A 21,037-nucleotide genomic window follows, 5' to 3' on the forward strand; every position below is an offset into this window, starting at 1 on the left:
TTCCCACGTTTTTATAATATATATATATATATATATTTATTTGTTTGACTAAAAATTGAAATTCAATATTAAATGACCAAATTAATGGCACTCGGCCACCGCTTTCTTTTATCCTTGTAATTATAGTATCACTGCATGTATATCTTATCTATACAGTACCTTAACTGGTAAGAAACGTTTTTAGTTTTTATTTTTTACTTTTTACTTCACTTAACTGGTGTTTTGTGTTCATATTGTTGCCATTTTATAAATAAAAAATAGTAGTGCAATTAGGAAAACTATTTGATATAATTATAAATTAGAAAAATAACCCTCATTTTTAAACGATGATTAAGTGTAATTAGGACAATGACGAATCTCATTGGTTCACTAATAAGTTTTAATTGTTATATAGGTTGTAATGTTTGGAATGACATTTTTGCCATGTACTGAAAGAAGTATCGAGAAAACTTTTTTTTTTGTGTGGAATACAGGTCCTCGATCGGTCAACTTTTGAAAAAATGCTCGGTAATTGTTGTCACCCATCAATGCGTGACAAAATTGACGTTTATTATGTATTGGGCTATTATTGTGGATACCCTTTAGTGCATTATTTGGTTAGAAGGAAACAACTCACTTTTAATAAATATAGCCACTTAATGTGAATTATCGATAATACTATTAACACGACACCCTCAATAATTTCGGTTCATAAAATATATGGAGAGAGATGAGTAACTCATTGTGTTTATTAGTTTTATTTTGAGATTTTTTTATGTATAATTTGTTCTTCTGACCGACTTAATTTCATCTTTCTATTAATGAATCCTTTTAAAAAAAAATTGATTAAGAGGATCTAACCAAATTTTGTTTTTTTTAATGTTCCTGTCTAACCAAAATTTAATTCAAGCAATTAAATATTGGTTTAAAGAATAAGCAATAAAATAATGTACATATTGCAATAATTAATTTCTTTTTCCTATACGAATAATTTAAGAGTCCGGGAATTGGGAGATGCAAAAAGGTATATTAATGTGGGCTATTATTGACTCACATTGTAAATGGGCTTAAGGAACTCATACTGGTCTAAGATATTTGAGACCAAAGTACAAAGTTAAACTATATTAAAATTATTGTAGAAAACAATAATTTGAAAAAATAAATTATATTTTGAAATTTTAGGGTTTAGCATAACCCTAATTAATAGGCTCCGACTTCAACTTAAAATAGAATTGAAATTTAGACATTTAAGTAAGATTCTTGGCTCATTAACCTTTCATTTGTATTATTATTGCTACATTTCAAAAAAATATTACAGTAAAACATTTTTGTTTCAGTTAAGTCAAATGTCTCATTTATAAAATAACTCAATTAGATATATATTAATAAAATTACAAAACTAACTTTAACTATTGTTTTAGTTAAAGTTTGCAACTAATCTATCATATAGGATCATCTCACATGGAAGGGACAAAACAGTCATTTAAAATAATATTTTTTTTTTACCGAACAGAGAACAAACGGGAGGAGAGGATCCTATGAATTAATCTATAAAGTTGTAAAAATATATTTTCTAAACGACTGAACCTCACCAGTTGTCACCATATATACTTGGTTCAACTGCTCATGCCTACAAACATTGTTATCTTTGTTGAGAGACGAACCAATGAGCTAATTATCAACTCATCACGATCCTTCAATTCTTGATCAACTAGGAACATGCAACACCTTTTTTCGGTTCCAACTTACTACTATGAACTAAGATCTTCAAAATAGTCACGTTATAACTTATAACTAGTGGCCGACGATACATACTTATGAAAAACAGTTAGTTGTCTTATTTATTCTCGAAAATCATTTTGTTCCACCATACCCAAATTGAAACAATCTATATCAAAAGGTCTTTTCTGAAATTGAGAGATTGTTAACAATTGTAGATCAGGAGATTCAACAAAATGTTAATCTATCTTTCCTTCTTCTTAAATTAGTAAGTTTGAGGGGACAATGGAGTGATATATATATATATAATGCCCAACCATACATACAATTATAATAGATATAACAAAATAGAGAATAGTAGTAAAATAGTAAATAGGCTAAGTCACGTTTGGCAAACAGAAACAATTAATGATGAGACACACATGTGCATATAAAAAGATAAAAACTGTAACAGTTTAGGAAACAAACCACATGTGTGTTTGGAAAGGATAAGGCCCCCGACCTGCTAAATGATCTGTAAAACGTTAATATTCGAGCCAAAAGGACTTTATAAATCATTAATAATTAATTCCCTTTTTCAGTTTATAATTATAAGGTACTACTGCAGCAGGACAATATAAATTGTTACACTTCTTGTGGCATATCTATTGCCACGTTTTATTATGCCCTAACACACATCAATATATAGATAATACATCCATCCATGCATGCATTTCCACACTAACTAAAATATCTAATAAAAATAAATTAATCTTTTTAACTCAATTAATATATGAACTTATTTGTTATAATTTTTAATTTTTGTCAAAAATCAAAACATTGTTTAGAAAAAATTGATCACAATTTCTTTTTAGCTTGATTTAAAAAATTATCAAAAATATATATTTTTTTAATCATTTTTTCTCCTAAAATAATTTCATCTTTAATACAAAAATAAAATCATTTTCACTCTTATTTTGTCACTATAATGATGATGGTCAAAATCACTTTTACTAGGGTTCATTCTTCTTCGGAGGAAGTTAACCAGTCCAATCAACAATCCCTTAATTAGTTATAATGATCCCTCATTTAAATGAAAATGTTATTAATTATTAGGGAAAATTGAACTTAAAATATTTAATCACTTAAATAAAAACATTTTACGACTTAAATTACTTCAACGAGTTATTCTTACAACTTAAATCTCACTTGTGTTATAATATTTTTGTTGGTTTCATAATTAATTAATGGCACCTTTTGTGTAAATTTGGATTAATGTAAAAATAAAATGATACTTATACCTCTCAAATATCAAGACAACTACTAAGAAATGTTCTTGATCATATAACCACATGCAGAGCCGTCTCAAATTAATTATTAATTTATATCTTAATGCAGAACTGTCAATTTTGGACACGACATGAAAACACGACCTAGACCGAACACGAAAAAATTAAGTTAGAGTCATGCATTTTTTGTTCGGGTCAAAATCAGGTCGACCTGTTTAACCTGATTAATAAACATGTCAAAATCGGGTCAACCTAGGGCTGCAAATGAGTCAAGCTACTCGTGAGCTACTCGTGAGCCGCTCGGTCAAAGCTCGGCTTGAGCTTGACTTTGACCGAGCTCGAGCCGAACTCGAGCCGGCTCGTTTAAAATTCGAGTCGAGCTCGAGCTCATATAATGCTTGCTCGATGGCTTGTCGAGCTTTTTCGAGCCTAAGTATATAATATATAATTTTTTTATTTAATATTAAAACTCTAATAATATATTTTTTCCCTCTCTTTTTCTTCAAAGCCCATATGAAAGGCCCATAATCCATAATTTCTAACACATCTACGACTTTCAAGTTTCATCTAATCCCTCTTCTTTATTTCTCATCTAACATAATCTGACTATTCATCTAATCGCCTCTTCTTCTCTCATCTAACCTGTTCATCTAATAGCCTTTCTTTCCTTCTTTCTACATTTTCTCTTCCATGCCTCTTCTTTCATTCTTCATTCGTTTTCTCTTCCATCTTCACCATTTCTTTCACTCTTAATCTTTTCTTCATTCGTCTTCACATATTTTTTCAGAAGAGTCTTACAGTTACATTACAGGTAATTAAATTTATTTTCTCTTTTTATGATAACTATTGTTTTTGCGTTTTTATTTAACTTTGATTTTTTTTACTTTAAGGAAATCCAGCAACAAAGAAAAGGAAAAAATTATTTATTGGTGAACTCAGTGGTAAGGTAAGTCTTGTTCATCTTTTTTTCTTAAAAAAATTTATGCTTATATATCTTTTTTTATGTATTAGGATAAACTTAGACTTCGATTATTCTATACCTAGGTTGGATGAATATATAGAATAATACTTATTAGTTTCGATTATTCTATAAAAAGATTAAGAAAAAGATGGAAATAATTTTTTTTAAAAATAAATTATATATAATAAAAGTATATTATATATAATATTGAAAGAGATAAAAAAGGGTTAATATATTATATATAATAAAATAATATTAAGATATAATAATTAGTTTAGTATAAAAAGAAATAAATATGGTTAATATTTTATTTATAATAAAATTATATTATATTTATATTGAAAAGAGATAAAAAGATACATATATTATATTATATTATATTATATTATATTATATTATATTATATTATATTATATTATATTATATTATATTATATTATATTGAAAAGAGATAAAAAGATACTTATATTATACTATATATATTTTTTATATATAATAAAAAAAAATATAAATGGAATGACTTCGACATATAAATGAAATGAAAAAGAAGACTAAAGTAAGTTTTTATAATTAAATTCTTATGTTATATACTGAATTTTATTCTTATTTAATTAAAGAGAAGACATATCAAGAAATTTTGTTGCCGGTATCTACATCTTAAAGTAAGTTAAATTTTAGTTATTTGTTTTAATATTTATTTTCTATATTAATTATTTTTAAGATTAAACATTTCATATTATTGAATGTAGGTAGTTGTACGTGTGCTATGATTGAAGAACATGAGTTAAAAAGATTAATATATTGAATGTTCAAACAATTTTTATTGTTTTGTACTTTAATTTTTGAATTTTATGTTTTAGAATTTTGATTAGTAATGGTGATTTAATGTTTTGGATTATTATGTTTTAGAATTTTGAATAGTTATGATTGTTTCATATTTTAATTTTGAAATATCATGTTTTTATTAATATGTATGAAAGATTGATATTTTAATTTTATAAATAAATTTGGTTCGAGTTCGAGCTCGAATCGAGTTCGAGCTCAAGTTTGAGCTTGAAAATTAAATTTTTGTTCAAGCTTTCGAGTCGAGCCGAGCTTGTAGGTAATATAGTCGAGTCGAACTCGAGCTCAAATTTATAAGCTCGTTCGAGCTCGAGTTCGAGTCGAGCTAATAAATACTTAATCGAGTCGAGCTCGAGCTTCAGCAAGCTTGAGCTCGACTCGGCTCATTTGCAGCCCTAGGTCAACCTGACATGACCCAAAGTAGACCCGATAATCCGTTTACAAGTTTCTTTTTGTTGAGTTTTATGTTATTTTTTCTTAGTCATTCACTCATTTTCTTTTGTAAAATTTTGTATAAATGAATCTGTGATTTAACTTCATTTTTATTTTGTATTGATGTCATTTTAATTTGAAATAGAGAGATATGAGTTAATTACATTGGGTTTGGTTCGAGTTGAGTTAGGTAAATCGGGTCAAACATGTCAGGTTTAGGTCAAGCACAAATAAACAGGTCAAATTTAGGTTAAAGATTTTTGACCCGAAATATTAAATAGGTCAGGTTTAGGTTAGAATCGTTGAACCCGTTAACCTGTCAACCAGAACCCGCAAACCTGAAACTTACCTAAATTGCCACCCTTATCTTGAAGCATTATCCTACAACATTTTATATTTAAAAATAATAATACAATTTTAAGTAAATATTTTAAAATTTTAGTAAATGGGCTGCCCTAGTCTAATGGGAGAAATTTGAGAAAATGACCATAATAACTGCTTCAAATGAGCTGGTGACCAGCGCATAAATTATATTGCGTTGGCGACCATTAAAAATTTTTGGACGAAATTGCCCCCATTGCGAGACGCAACCGGATGCCTGTGAAAAGTCCTTTCGCGAATGCATCTCGCGACTGCGTCTCGCCAATGCATCTCGCGACTGCGTCTCGCCAATGCATCTCGCGATTGTGAACTTTTCAAAAAAAAATTGCGTCTCTCGATTGTCGATTGCTACTCGCAACGGGGGTTGCGTCTCGTGATTTGTGGACTTTTCACATGCTATCCGTTTGCGTCTCGCGACAGAGGCAACTTTCGTAAAAAAAATATGAAATGGTCACTAACGCATTTAAAATTATGCAATAACTCATTTACTCCTATTATGAGGGTCATTTCGTCAAATTTCCCGTCTGATTGGTTTGTTGGGCTTACCCAGGACCGAGCCCGACCACATGCATCGAAAGATCAAAATATCAACTTTACAATCAGGTTTATTTGAAACAGTGTGATCATCACGATGTCTCGTCGAACAACTTGTTTTTCCTTGTTTGTTCTCCTTAGATTTAATCCGGCCCTTGATTCCTCATCCATCGTTCACATGTTTTCTCACCCTATTTATTTCAAGATCATGTCGTTTGGTGCGAGTTAACTTATACCTAGCTAGCTATATAAATCCAGTATAAAATAAATTATACATTTCAATAATTGAATAGACAAGAGCTGTTCTCCATTCAAATATATACCCAATTAACAATAATTTCTGCATGATCCAATCCAAATATCAAGATGAGATGCTTTTATATATGTTCACCCCCCATCAATCAAGATTCAAGACTATATAATTCTCTGTCCATTTCTGCCTCAGCCAATGGGCTACATCGATCTAGCTTTTTTATTTTTATTTTATTTGATGAGACTAGACTAGACTTATCAGCCAAATCTCTAACGCCCTGTTTGGACATCAATTAATAAACATGTGGGTGGGTCGACATAATTGACTTTCATCTCTATCTAGCTATATATATAATTTATAAAAGTAGAAAGAAAAAAAGAAATATCAAAATATTAATTACATAATAAGAAGTGGGTAAGATAAAAAGGGAAAAGATGGGACTGTTTGGAGAACCATGGCCATGCATTGTAGCTTTTCAAATGCATGGTGCATAACAAAAGAAAGCAACCAAACATTCTCACTCTATTTCCATTAGTAAGAGACAAGATGATTGCCAGGTAGGAAAAGAGTTGACACGTGGCGTGAAACAATGGAAGGGAGGCTGATTTTAAGCAACCTGAATGGGGCTGCCAATAGACATGTTGGCCTACTATGAGATCTAGTCATGGCTGATGTGGGGCTTTCATGGACTTCTGATTTGAAACATCTCATGATATCATATCTTCTTAGTTTACAGTTTAGACAATGATAAACCATTAAATTAATTTTTCTCAACCCTTAATGGTAAATTATAATTAACAAAAATTACATTCTTAGAATTATCCACCATCATTCTTTTTTTTTCTCCCTTTAGGATATATAAATAACCTAAATTCGAACAAACTCATAGACTGAGACATTCAGTAGGCCCAAATGGATAAGAATGGGGATATTATAACTTGTCTTTTAATGGTGTAGTTTTTTCACACGGTTAATGTGACTCTTCACACACACGTTGAGTCGTTGAAAAGTCCTTGATAAATGTGGATCTAGAAGTTTGTTAAATTAGTCTTAGAAACTTCTTCTTATAGTCCGAAAAGGGTAATAATTTGTGTGATGATAAAACAAATCAGTTACATTTAAGTATGACAAGAATCATCAACAATTCAAAATGTGAAAAGATGTCATAGACATTCTAACATAACAACAGGTTGTAAGCAATTTAAAAAAATAACACTTTAGAACAAAGGGTTCTAGTGATATGGTCTAAGTCAACTTCACGGTCATATATTATGGTAAGTCGTTGTCATATATGTCACGAGAATATTGAATTGACAACTCATTTACTTTTGTATTATCGAGAGTGACTAGTATATGAAGTCTTTTGTGAAGTATTACTAAAATTCACTTAGTGATGCCCGAGTCTTCGGGTAGTTACTTAGAAATTTGGATTGATGCACCTGATACGACATATACCTACATATTTGAGTTATCAAATTCATACATGTTGAAGAGAAAATGTTGAACCTTCAATGATCATAGTCATTTAGTGCGTATTATTAATAATGATATTATTATGACGTTTTTCGAAATTCGTTCCGGAAAGCCGATAGAATGGGTCGGGAGAGTTAATATTTTTTTCAGATATTTACGAACCCAATAACTTATTGGGTAACGTGGTTTTTTCTATTCTTTATTTTTCTTTTTTTAATTTCATATTGGATAACGTGGTTGTATTCTATTCATTTTTTTTCTTTTTTTAATTTCATGTTTTTAAGTGTTTTTAAACTATTTTTATTATTTTTAATATGGACCATTTTAAGAAAATGGTCTAAGGGGGTGCTTGGTTCAAATAAAAGAATGGGAATAAGATTGAGATTGATATAGATGTGTGGAACGAGAATGAGTATGATTGATAGAAGTGTAGTGTTTGGTTAAGAGTTTTAATCATTTCCATGATCATTGATAACGTTTTGGATTTATAAGAGAAAAGTTATAAATATAATTTTGTTATTAAAATTATGATTAATTTTAATTTTATTTTATTAAATTAAAAATATAAAATATTATTATTTTTATAACATAATTATTTAAAATATATAAAATATTTAAGTGATATCATTTAATAAAATATAAACATATAATATTTTTTCATATTAATTATATTTTTTCAAACTAAAAATACTTATAACAAAAAAATGTTAAATGTTTCAATTTTTTACTAATTATAAATAAATAATTATTTATTAAATATAAATAATATAAAACAAAGTCTTTCAAATATTATATACTTTAAATTAAATATAATATTTTATTTAATAATGTATTATAACATTGTATAATTTTTTTATAATAATTTTTATTAAAATATTTCATATTTAATTTTTTAATATTTTTTATATAAAATTGTTATTTTATTTTTAGTTTTATATTTTTATATTTTAATTTATTTATTTTAATTTTATTATTAATATATAATATTTAAAATTAATTTTATTATTATTAGTTATTGTAATTATTACTAAAATTTTATTTTAAATGATTCCTTAATATTATTTAAATAATTGAAATTATTTATTTATAAATTAATAAAATTTATTATTATGTTAATTATAAAATAAACGTATAATATAATTATAAAATATATATAATATTATAATTATAATTATAATTATAAGAGATAAAATAGGAGAGTGAAGATAATGAGAGAGAAAGTGTATCTCTCCGGAATGAGATTCATTCCTTCCAATTTAGAAAGATTGGATGATTCCTGAATATCCCGGGAATCAAATCAATATTCTGGAATCAAAACCACTAACCAAACATCTCATTTCATTCCTTTTTCCATTTCTGAGTACAAAAACCACGTACTATGCATGCTAAGTTCTTAAAAAAAATAACAAAAAAAAAATCTCAAATATATGTTAACAACTTTTAAACCCTAATATGTTTCTCTCATTTCTTTTTCTCCCTACAAAAGTTTGTTTTCTTTTATAAATCACTTCTATACTACAAATTAATGCAGATTCTCTCTATCACTTTTTAACTAATTTAAAAGCAGCATTAATCCTTAAAAATGATCAACCACCTCCTCGTAGAGTCCTAGATGATTGTATTAATGTTCATCTCAATATCTTGAATATTGAGATTTTAATAGTCGAATCAAATAACAAAAGTTCTAACAAAGACACGATTAAACGTGTGGGGTCATTTCATAAAAAATTTCTTACAAGTTCGTAATTACAATAGTATATGATTCATGTACTTAGTCATTTCTGACTCTAATTATTAAGAAACGGATCGAGTGTTACCCTAGGTTTTGGAGTGGGCTCGACGATAGTGGATTGAGACCTTCTCTAAAATTGACATATGATAGAAATATGAGTGATAATTACGGTTGATGAAGAGTAACAAGCCATGGACCATATAGCTAAGATACTAATAAAAACAGTTCACACATGACACATTCAGGTCCTTTAGTGGCATTATTATATGTTTGTGAAATTGACAATTCAATAATGAATCATGATATGCTAACCATATAATATAATACAATACAACTGCCATATGTTCATATATATGACCCTTATCTTCTCACATGACACGCATGATCCTGTAATAGAGACATCATTATTCAATATATGTGTGGTCATTTTTTTTTTAAATTAATTAAAATTTCATAAATATAAATATGCCCATAACTTGTTTTTATGGTGTTTTGATGTGTATCCCCTTTTTTTCTTCAAGAAAATTTCATTAAAATATGTAGAATGTGAAAAAAATTGTTTCACAAAAATTAATACAACATTACGACCAATACTCAAGTTAAAGATAACAAAGGTAAAAGTCCTGAAATTCTCAAAAACAAATATTTCTATCAAATCAGAATTGACTCGTACAAAGAGAGAATTCAAAATTAGAAACAACAATACTCATCATCCTCTTCAATACAATCTCCTTTTATCGTTAGAGAAAGAGGTAAAAGAATAGGAAGGGGAAGAAAGCCTCGCAATGAAGATAGATGGCATGCGAAAATCCCAGGTTGGGATGATTAGGTTTGAACGTAGTCTTTTTTATTTGTAATCTCTGTCTTTCTAGAATGTATGAATGTTACTAATCAATTTTTTTAGAGTATTTTGATTGTTATCCTTAATTATAGCTAGAGTTTGTCTAACTTTGATTTCTGACCCTCCCACTCTTGGGATTTTAATTAAATGGTTTTAACCTTTTCCCTAAAAAAAGAAACATTACAACCAATAAAACAATTAAACATTGTTTTACTTCGTGTGTTACAATTTTAATATTTTTTTAAGTAAAATTTATTTCATAAAATAAAAATTAGTGAGCGAAATAGAATTCAATTCTTATCTAATCATGTAGACTTGCTTTGTTCTACCCAAGTCATCGAGAAATCCATGCTAATCTTCGACATGAACTATTTGATGCCCAAAATATTTCTTAGCAAGCTTCAAACTAATCTAACATTAGATCTTAAAATGTTATCTCTTATACATTTAGCCTATGTTTGGTATCCTATACAAGGACTGTAGATATAGTATAACTTATCTACAGTAAATTACATTACTTGTTTGGTTAACTAATATTTATGTATACAGTGTTATATTAAGTATAATTTATACCTTAGAGAGGGTATAACATAATACCTACTCACATGTGTTACAAGGTGGTATAATCTCATTTATAACTTTTAATTTTTATTTTTTACCTTTTAATTTTATAAAATTATGAAAATTTTAATTTCTATATAATAATTTAGAAAATAATGATAATAATAAATTATAACTAAAAATTTTATATATTTAAATGTGTTTAATTTTCTACTTTAAATAATAATAATAATAAATTTGTAATTACATATTTTATTTGATTTTTTAATTTAATATATATTTTATCAATGTGGAAAAATGATATTATTTTAAGAATAAAATTTTAAATGAGATAATTTTACATAATTAAATAATACTTATTTTAAAAAAAATAATGTTAATTAAAAATACAAATTTATTAAAATTTTAATTTCTTTATTATATTTTAAAATATAATAATAATAATAAACTATAACTAAACATTATTATTATTATTATTATTATTAATACAACTTATATCTATATAATTTATTTTTGAAATTAATTATAATTATACATTCTAATTTCAAATATTATTTTATAAAACTATTATTCTTTTATTTTATAAAAACAATTAATATTTATTATAAATATACAAATATTTATAATAATATATAAATTTTAAAATTAATTTTCTTTTTATTAATTTCAATATAATTAATAATACAATAAAATAAAATTAAGAATAATTAATATAAATATAAGAATAAAATAATATTTAACATTTCTTATTATTTTTTTATACCAACAACCAAACACAAAATAATAAAACCTATATAATTTATACATACTTTAAATTTCTAACCAAACACTAATAACTTATATAATTTGTACCTCCTAATACCTCATACAATTTATACCTCTTTATAACTTATACCTATATAACTAGTACCACGTACCAAACATTACCTTATATTCATAAGAATGGCCAAATAAACCAAAATCTTTCTTTTTGTTACTTCCACGCAATAAGAAGGAAACAAATGTTAATATATTCAAGATAATAAAGATAATAAACGGTCACAATTTTATCATGTCCAAGATAGTAAAAATGTAATTACATTTATCAAAAAAAATTATTATAACCTAGAGTATTCCAAACTGATGTGTGAAGCTTCCATTTTAATTATTTAAAATTAGGAAACAATTAAATGTCTATAATCTAACTCAATATGTTAGATTAATCAGTGCAGTGATCTCTTATTTAAAAGATTTTTGATAAAATATTTTAAGTTTAGATTTATACTTTTAACAGAATTTGAAGGAAATAATCTTTCTATTCATCCAAAAATAAATCTAAAAGAAAAAATAAAATTGATAATAATATATATATGTCATTTTCACAAAAATCTTCAATAAGGTTATTTATATAATTTTGAAAAAAAATAATAATTCAAATCATGCTTATATATATATAAACCAATATTTCAAAATTTATACCAAAAATGAGTTTTGAAATTCAAATTTTAAAAAATTTTGGCATAAAATTTAAATGTTTTCTCAAAATTTAAATGAGACATCATGTCTTATCTTACACGTGTGGTTACAGGTAGAACAAGTGCAGTAAAGGAACAAATACTAAAATCCTCTTTTTTCAATTTATTTATTTTATCTTTCCCCAAGAGAGATTTATGGGGGATTGTTTGCATGGGCCAAATATATCATACTAAACAAAATTACTAAATTAAATTTTCCAAAACAAAACAGAAAAAATATGCACCACACATTTATAGCTAGACTTCACCTTTCTCCTAATTTGTCTCTTCCACTTGTTGCTTAGTGATCATCATCCCTTGCAACTTGCAATTCTATTAATGTCACATTATTTATCATCTTTTAGTTAACTATAAGAATGAAAATTTAAAAGTTACTTTTTAATAAATTATCAATCTTCTTTCCCTTTCTTAGCTATAGTTATTCTCATCCAAAATGCAGGTATGGGGCTATTTAATTTTCATGATTTTAAATGTTTTATTGTTTTATTTTGATTTTCTGTATTTCATTCCAAAAAATTAGAAGAATTGGTTGTAGAAGATTTGAGTTGTTCTAGTTCTAGTTTAAAAAAATAAATGATAAAAAAATTACTTTTGGTGAAATTTGAAACTAAAAAAAATTATATTTAATAAAACTAATAAATTTTACTATATATATATATATTATGTTTTATATTTAAATGAGTTGTCCTGGACTACACCTGAGTCTGGACTACACGTGAGTTTGCGGAGCTTAACTCAGGATCGCTCATGTTAGAGAATTAACCGTTCTTCTCGAGTACATACGAGTTCAATAACCTATTAAGTTGTACTATACTATTCTTTTATTTATTTATTTATTTTTCTAATATCATGCTTTATTGTCATACTTAATTTATTGTTGTTCTTAAATGATTTTTATCCTATATTTAATATACATGCATCATTTTATTTTTCTTAAATTATCAACCGCTATTGTAAAAAACATGTCACAACGTGTATTATATTGTATATTTTAATGATTTTTCACCAATTTTTTTCTGTAATTTTAAAATAAATATCATCACCACGTTGTTAACCTTGATGTTATGAAGTGGTTACAGGTTAATAAACAAAATACACTTGCCGGATCCGAAAATGATATTTTAATTAAAGAAATAGTAAAGAAGATATAAAAGATTTTCATGATTATGAAAATATAATTTTGGTAGGTCACTAATATATTAATTGTTACCACAATCATTTACAGTTTGACATTTGAGTGAAAAGATAATAAAAAATATATTTTTACTTTTTAAATATCAACTGAATGATTGTGTGTGGTGAGTGTGATGATTAAAGAAAACACATTATTGGCATTTCAAATTTATAGAATTAATTTATCTACCCAACTTTCAATTTTAGAATAAATGTACTGTACGTTTAATAAAAAAATAATAATCTTTTATATGCAAAGTCTCGTGTATCTATTTCAGAATAATTAAGAATGAATTAGTGGGAAGAAAGATAAATTATTTAATGAAATGACCATTTCATTTTAATAAAATGTGGCCTATAAATTCAGATAAAGTTAAAGATAAAATCGTAAAAATCATTTAAACTGAACCGAATAAAAATTAATAAATTAAATATTGGATTCGTGGTCGAATTAAGACCTCTTTTTGAAACTATTAGACTAAAATTGATTAGTCGATTTATTTTCAGTTGAGTAGTGGTAGAAATAGCAAACCGACTAACTCATCATGGTTAAATTATAAATTTTGGCTACAACCATGTAAGAGCTGTAATTTAAACATTTATATTAATATATAGTTAAAATTTTCAACATTTCAATAGTTAAAACTAAAAATAAATTTTCGTTATATATCAATTATTATTATCCTTCAAATTGAAATTTTGATCATAATTATGGGGTAATGCTAATTTCATACATTAAAAAATATATATTATTATTGATATATTTTTTAAAACAAATTTTAAGTACTTATATAATTTAACAATTATTTTTAGAAACGAATAAAATGAATCTACCTGATAAAAATGATATTCTAAACTATAAAAAAAAAGGCTGTAAGTAATAAATTTTGTCAAAGTAACCTATAGAACCTGTTAAACCCTTAAATTGATGCATGCATGATTGATAGTCATCTTAAATACATCAATTCTTTCCTTCAATTTCTATCAATTTTTGCTTTATATTAATTTCATGCACAATTTTTCAAAAGTTACAAAAGAAATTGAAACTATATATATATGGTTTCATTTGCTTAATATATGTGGGAACAATGAAAGCTCTTTATCATGCTCTCTCATATGAAAGTGGTCCAACTAAAATATTTTGATGAAACAAAACAATTACATTGCCATCACAATAATATCAATGAGATTATAAATTCATGCATGTTTGAGAGTTTCCATAAATACACCAATCATTAATTTCCTTAATTTTCCATGCTTTTTATTTCTTTCAAATTGGTATATATATATATATATATATATATATATATTTTATAAAGAGGGGGAATGCCAAAATTTCAAAAGTTGTGGGAACAATGAAAGCTCTCTTCTATAAAAGTGGTCCAAGAAGATAGCTAAATTGTATGCTCAAAGGATACAAACAAACCATGTTCTTTAATCTTAAATTAAATGTCTAAACTACAATTCTCAAGAGTTAATTGATTAATTAATTAGTTCATACCTAAAATCATTTTATTATTAGCATTCGGAGACTCTCGTGAGTGAAAATTCAAATATGACGGAACGGGTTGACCTAGGATGTAGAAGATCTTAACATGAGTAATTCGACATATTTGGATTCCTATAGATCCACTCATGTGGTACTTTCATTATACCACCAGATCTCGATTTTTCATATATAAAGGTAACTAATGTATCTCCTTCATAAATAACCGATGTGAAAATGCTCCACGAAATAAAATGTAATTTAATTTTTTTAAAAGGGTCTATAAAATATTAGAAAATGAAATACGTTTAAACCCAACAAAACAATATATGGCAATAAAAATTATAATACAAGAAAGATAATAAAAGGAATAAATAAATAAATTATAAAACAACAATGTAAAACAAAAGGGCGATGAGCTCTCCAATCGACTTCACATGTTTTCATAACAAATTTCAGATAGTATCATGATAATGGAGTTATATAAATTATAAATATCAGTCGAACACAATCACTCAAAATACTAGATTCTTTTTTAGTCAAATAATTCAACAAAAAAATAATAAAAAAATTAACCCTAACAATTTATGCCACTTTTGTGGCAAAAGGAATATTTATAAGTTCCAAAACATTAATAATCCAAATTAACCTCTATATCCTATAACAATATTCATTTATTAATTTCTTAATATCATTCCAAATAACAATTTAAATATCAAAACAGTCACACACTTTGTTTTATTATATTTAAAATATTAAATGATACTATATATGTTGATCATTTAATCTAAATATATAATATAAATCAATCAATTTTTCTTTAAACACATTTATTTTTTTCAAAACAAAAATTAAATTATTTCAAACCCCAAAACGTGGGAAGCCAACCATAAGCTATAAATAAATGAATGGCAAATAATTCTTCACGTCCCATTTATGATCATTGTCTTTACCTTTTACAAAAGTTTCTTTGTTTTAGCAATAATTTAATGTAAAAGAATTATAGTACCAAATTATGTACCAAAAGTAATTATAAAATAAAATTAATCAATGTAGCTTATATTAACGGTCGAGATTGTTTGCTTCCTAATTAAGCATGGTTTTCACTCGTGCAATTCCTACTTGACACGTTTAAAAAAAATCATTTTTGGTTATACGACAAAACACTTGAATTAAATAGTCAATATTATTAGATTTCAAGTTTATTCTCATTTCAAATAAATATTTCAAATCGATGGTTATGCACATAGTGGATCTAGGTTAGGTTTTAGGTTGATCTGGCTCAATACCACTAAATTTTATTTTACGATAATTTCAATATTTTTTTAATTTAGTTCCCTATTTAATTCTCAAAAATAGGAAAAAAATCTACCTTGATCCACATGTTTCATTCATAATTTAAATATATATATATATATATATATATATATATATATATATATATATATATATATATATATATATATATATATATATATTCAATCACCCTAAAAAATTTTCAAACACCCAAAATACATTATGCAGATGGTGATAAACCTTGTTTGAAACATTTTGGTAATGAAAGAGAAAAAAGGGGATTTAGGGAGGGTTAGATTTATCTTCTTTTCTTGTTACTTTAGCCCACAAAGATACAGTTTTATATTGAAAAGAGGAAGGTGTACAATCTGATTTAATGGGTAAGCACCAATTAAAAGGTGATCAACCCCACCAGCAAGCTAGAAACAGATCACAATCTTTGGAATCCAAGGAAAGGAAAAATTACAAAGCACTTTGCCCCCTTTTTACACTACAAAATACTCTGGATTTCTCACCATCTTCAAAAGAAAGAATGCATGCCCATTAAAGAAATCAAAAAGTAAGGAAGGAAGGTGACTAGCATTATGATGCAGCGTGCGTGGCTAGGATGAATCTTTATCAAGATTCGTTGATTCTTACGAATACCGAAAGTCGATAGATATTGAGGAAACCTCGTTTTCTGATTAATAATCTTCTTCTTCTTTTTTTACAATGGAATACCTTCAGGGTATTTATAGGACTTACACGTATTAAATTAGGAATTACGTCTAATTACAATTTAATTACACTAATTTAGGATATTCCTTCCATAACAAGAATATCCCTACCTAATTTAGAATATCCCTTGTAATCTCTTCCTTAATTAGAATATATATTATAATCCTTTCCTTGATTAGAATATATCTTCCAATCCCTTCCTTAATTAGATTATCTTCCAATCTCTTCGACTCGCACCGCATCATTCCCCCCAGGGTAGAAAAGATTCGTCCTCGAATCTGGAACCGCATCATCCTCATCAGAAGAAGGCTCACCCACAAAAGGAACAAGATGCTTCACATTGAACACATCAGAGGTACGCACATGGCTGGGAAGGCGTAAACGATACGCATTGGGGTTGATCTTCTCCACAATCTCAACAGGACCAATCTTCTTAGCAGCAAGCTTGCTATATTCATGAGCTGGAAAACGATCCTTAGTCAGAATAGCCCACACAAAGTCACCAACTTCAAAATCAACAGCACGCCTTCTCGAATCAGCCTTCTCCTTGTACTTGGCAGTAGCAGCAACCAAGCGGTCATGAGTGGTCTGATGAACCTGAGCCAACTGACCAACAAAATCCGCAGCAGTGGAATGAGGACGCACCTTGCTGGGCAGCGCTAACAAATCAAGAGGAGCACGCGGAGACAGCCCGTAAATCACATGGAAAGGACTGAAACCAGTGGAGCGATTAACAGCATGATTGTGAGCAAACTCGGCCTGAGGCAGCTTCAGATCCCAAGCCTTAGGATGATCCCCAATTAAACTGCGCAGAAGGTTCCCCAAAGACCTATTAACAACTTCAGTTTGGCCATCAGTTTGCGGGTGATAGGCACTGCTAAAATTCAGCTGAGTATTAACCAAACGCCAAAGACTCCTCCAAAAGTGACTCACAAAGCGAGTGTCCCGATCAGAAACTATGGAGGCAGGAAGTCCATGAAGGCGATACACATCCCTGAAATAAAGTTGTGCAACAGCCACAGCATCAGAGGTTTTCTTGCAGGGAATGAAATGAACCATCTTCGAGAATCGGTCAACCACCACAAAAATCGAATCAGAACCACGCTGGGTACGTGGCAGCCCAAGGACAAAATCCATACTGACATCAGACCATGGTTGAGTGGGAATAGGCAGAGGCAAGTATAACCCGGCATTAGTCGAAGCGCCCTTAGCCAACTGACAAACACGACAACGAGCAACAAAACGCCCCACCTCTTTGCGCATCGAAGGCCAGAAATAAGAAGCGGCAAGAAGCTGGAAGGTACGATCACGCTCAACATGGCCTTCTTTGTGGAGTTCCTGAATCATCCTCAAACGCAGGCTGCAATCTGGAATGCACAGCTGCACACCACGGAAAAGGAACCCATCCTTTTTTGGGGTAAGAAGGGCCGGGACAGCACAAGGACTAAGGCTTTCTCGAATGTGTCCCTTAGCCAGTAAGTCCTCCACCTGCCTACGCAACTCTTCATGTTCTTTGGGACTCATGCGGTAATGAGGACGGTTGGGTAGGGCAGCACCTGGAACCAAGTCAATGTGATGTTGGGTATCACGCAAAGGAGGCAAGGCACAAGGCAGATTCTCAGGAAAGACATCTGCAAACTCCTGTAACAGCGGCTGCACTGGAATAGGCACTTCAGAACTAGCACCACAGGTAATCAGCGAACAAAATGGAGCAAACACCATGCCCGATTCGACCATGGCGGTCTGAAAAGGACCCCGAGACAACAAGGTGGTAGGGGGGGCACATGATGAGTGGGGGCAGCACCCTTCTTGGGCTGATTTGGCATCAACACAATCTTGACTCAGCCAGGACAGACGATAAGGCTTGGGGTGAGGTTCAGTGGACAGACCCAGCTTCGAAACTGCAACCTCAGAAATCACATTCTCACAACTCCCAGCATCAATGATGAAGGTGCAAACTTTGCCACCGATGGTACAAGTGGAATGGGACAGATTATTACGTAACCACTCGTTGTCAGGAGCACGAGGGGTTAAACATGATCGACGAATCACCAAAAGGGGGCCAACATCACCAGAAACATACTCCTCCGCTGCCTCATCATCATAAACATCATACACTGGGGCTGAATCTGAAGGAAGAGCAGAGTCAGGATCCTCCACCTCAGTAAAAAGACCACGATTGGTGGACTTTGGGTTGCGACACTCTGCTTGGCGATGGCCAACTTCACCACAATTGAAACAACGCAAGCCACCGGGACGTCCCTGCGGGGGGGCTGTAGTGCTGCGAGGGGGGGCTGGGGTGGGATGGGCCGGCTGGGAAGAAGAACCAATGCCACTAGTGGGGACAACCTGTTTTCCAAAGCTACCCGAACCGCGTCTGGCTAGCTGTTTCTCAGCCTGTGAAGCACGCTGATGTGCCTCAGAAACAGTCAAGGGATCAAACATATTCAAAATATCCTGCAACTGGAGGCGAAGGCCACCAATATAGCGAGAAACCAACTGGAGAGGGGACTCAGACAGGTCAACACGAGCCACAAAGGTGTAAAACTCAGTGGAATAGTCATCCACGGAACGAGAACCCTGACGAAGATTCTGGAACCGCTGGTACAGGTTACGTTCGTAATTATATGGTAGAAACGCAGCCCTAATATGCTTCCTGAATTTGTCCCAATTCGTGAGCTTTGCCTTACCATGACGAACACGTGTCTGTTTCAACTGCTGCCACCATGCTTGTGCACGACCATGTAAGCGGATCGTAACAAGGGGTACACGACGATCTGCAGGAACTTCCTTGAAATCCAGAATCTCTTCAACCTGAGAAAGCCAATCAATAAACTCTTCCGGTGATAGACTACCATCGAACTTAGGGATGTCCACCCTGAAAGCCTGCTCCCAGCGATGATTGGGGCGTTCAGGGGATCGATTCCGAAGACCACCGAAGGGGTTTTCATCTGTCATCGTAACATCATCTTCAGGGTGGTGCATGTGCATAGATGCATCCATCCGTTGCGTCAACCATTCAACCTGCCGCCTCAAATCGTCGTTATCACGACGAAACTCAGCGTTTTCACGTCGCAACTCAGCAAGGTCACCATCATCAGCACCAGGGGTAGGGTTGCGCGGCTGTCTTCGGGGCGGCATACCTCAGGGTCGACTGGAAACTGATACCAACTGATGCAGCGTGCGTGGCTAGGATGAATCTTTATCAAGATTCGTTGATTCTTACGAATACCGAAAGTCGATAGATATTGAGGAAACCTCGTTTTCTGATTAATAATCTTCTTCTTCTTTTTTTACAATGGAATACCTTCAGGGTATTTATAGGACTTACACGTATTAAATTAGGAATTACGTCTAATTACAATTTAATTACACTAATTTAGGATATTCCTTCCATAACAAGAATATCCCTACCTAATTTAGAATATCCCTTGTAATCTCTTCCTTAATTAGAATATATATTATAATCCTTTCCTTGATTAGAATATATCTTCCAATCCCTTCCTTAATTAGATTATCTTCCAATCTCTTCGACTCGCACCGCATCACATTATCTCTACTTATTATATTTTGATGGATAATATATGCACACATCTTGAATTTCTTATCATTACCCGCTTAACAATCTAATTGATACTTTAAGAATTGTTAATTATGTTAATTTATTATTCTTTTGGGACTTAGCTCACGTGATGATGGGTGCAATTAAGGATGTCTTATCTCTTCTTTTTAAATAAATAAAAACTTGTATATTTATAATATTAATTAACATCTAAAATCAATAAGTTATGATCATAGTCAACATGAAAGTAGTCTCTCATGAGAGAATTCAAATTCAACGTAAGTAATTATAAATTATTATCCCATCAGAGTGA

The sequence above is a fragment of the Impatiens glandulifera genome, chromosome 2 (assembly GCF_907164915.1).
Source record: "Impatiens glandulifera chromosome 2, dImpGla2.1, whole genome shotgun sequence".
NCBI lineage: Eukaryota > Viridiplantae > Streptophyta > Magnoliopsida > Ericales > Balsaminaceae > Impatiens > Impatiens glandulifera.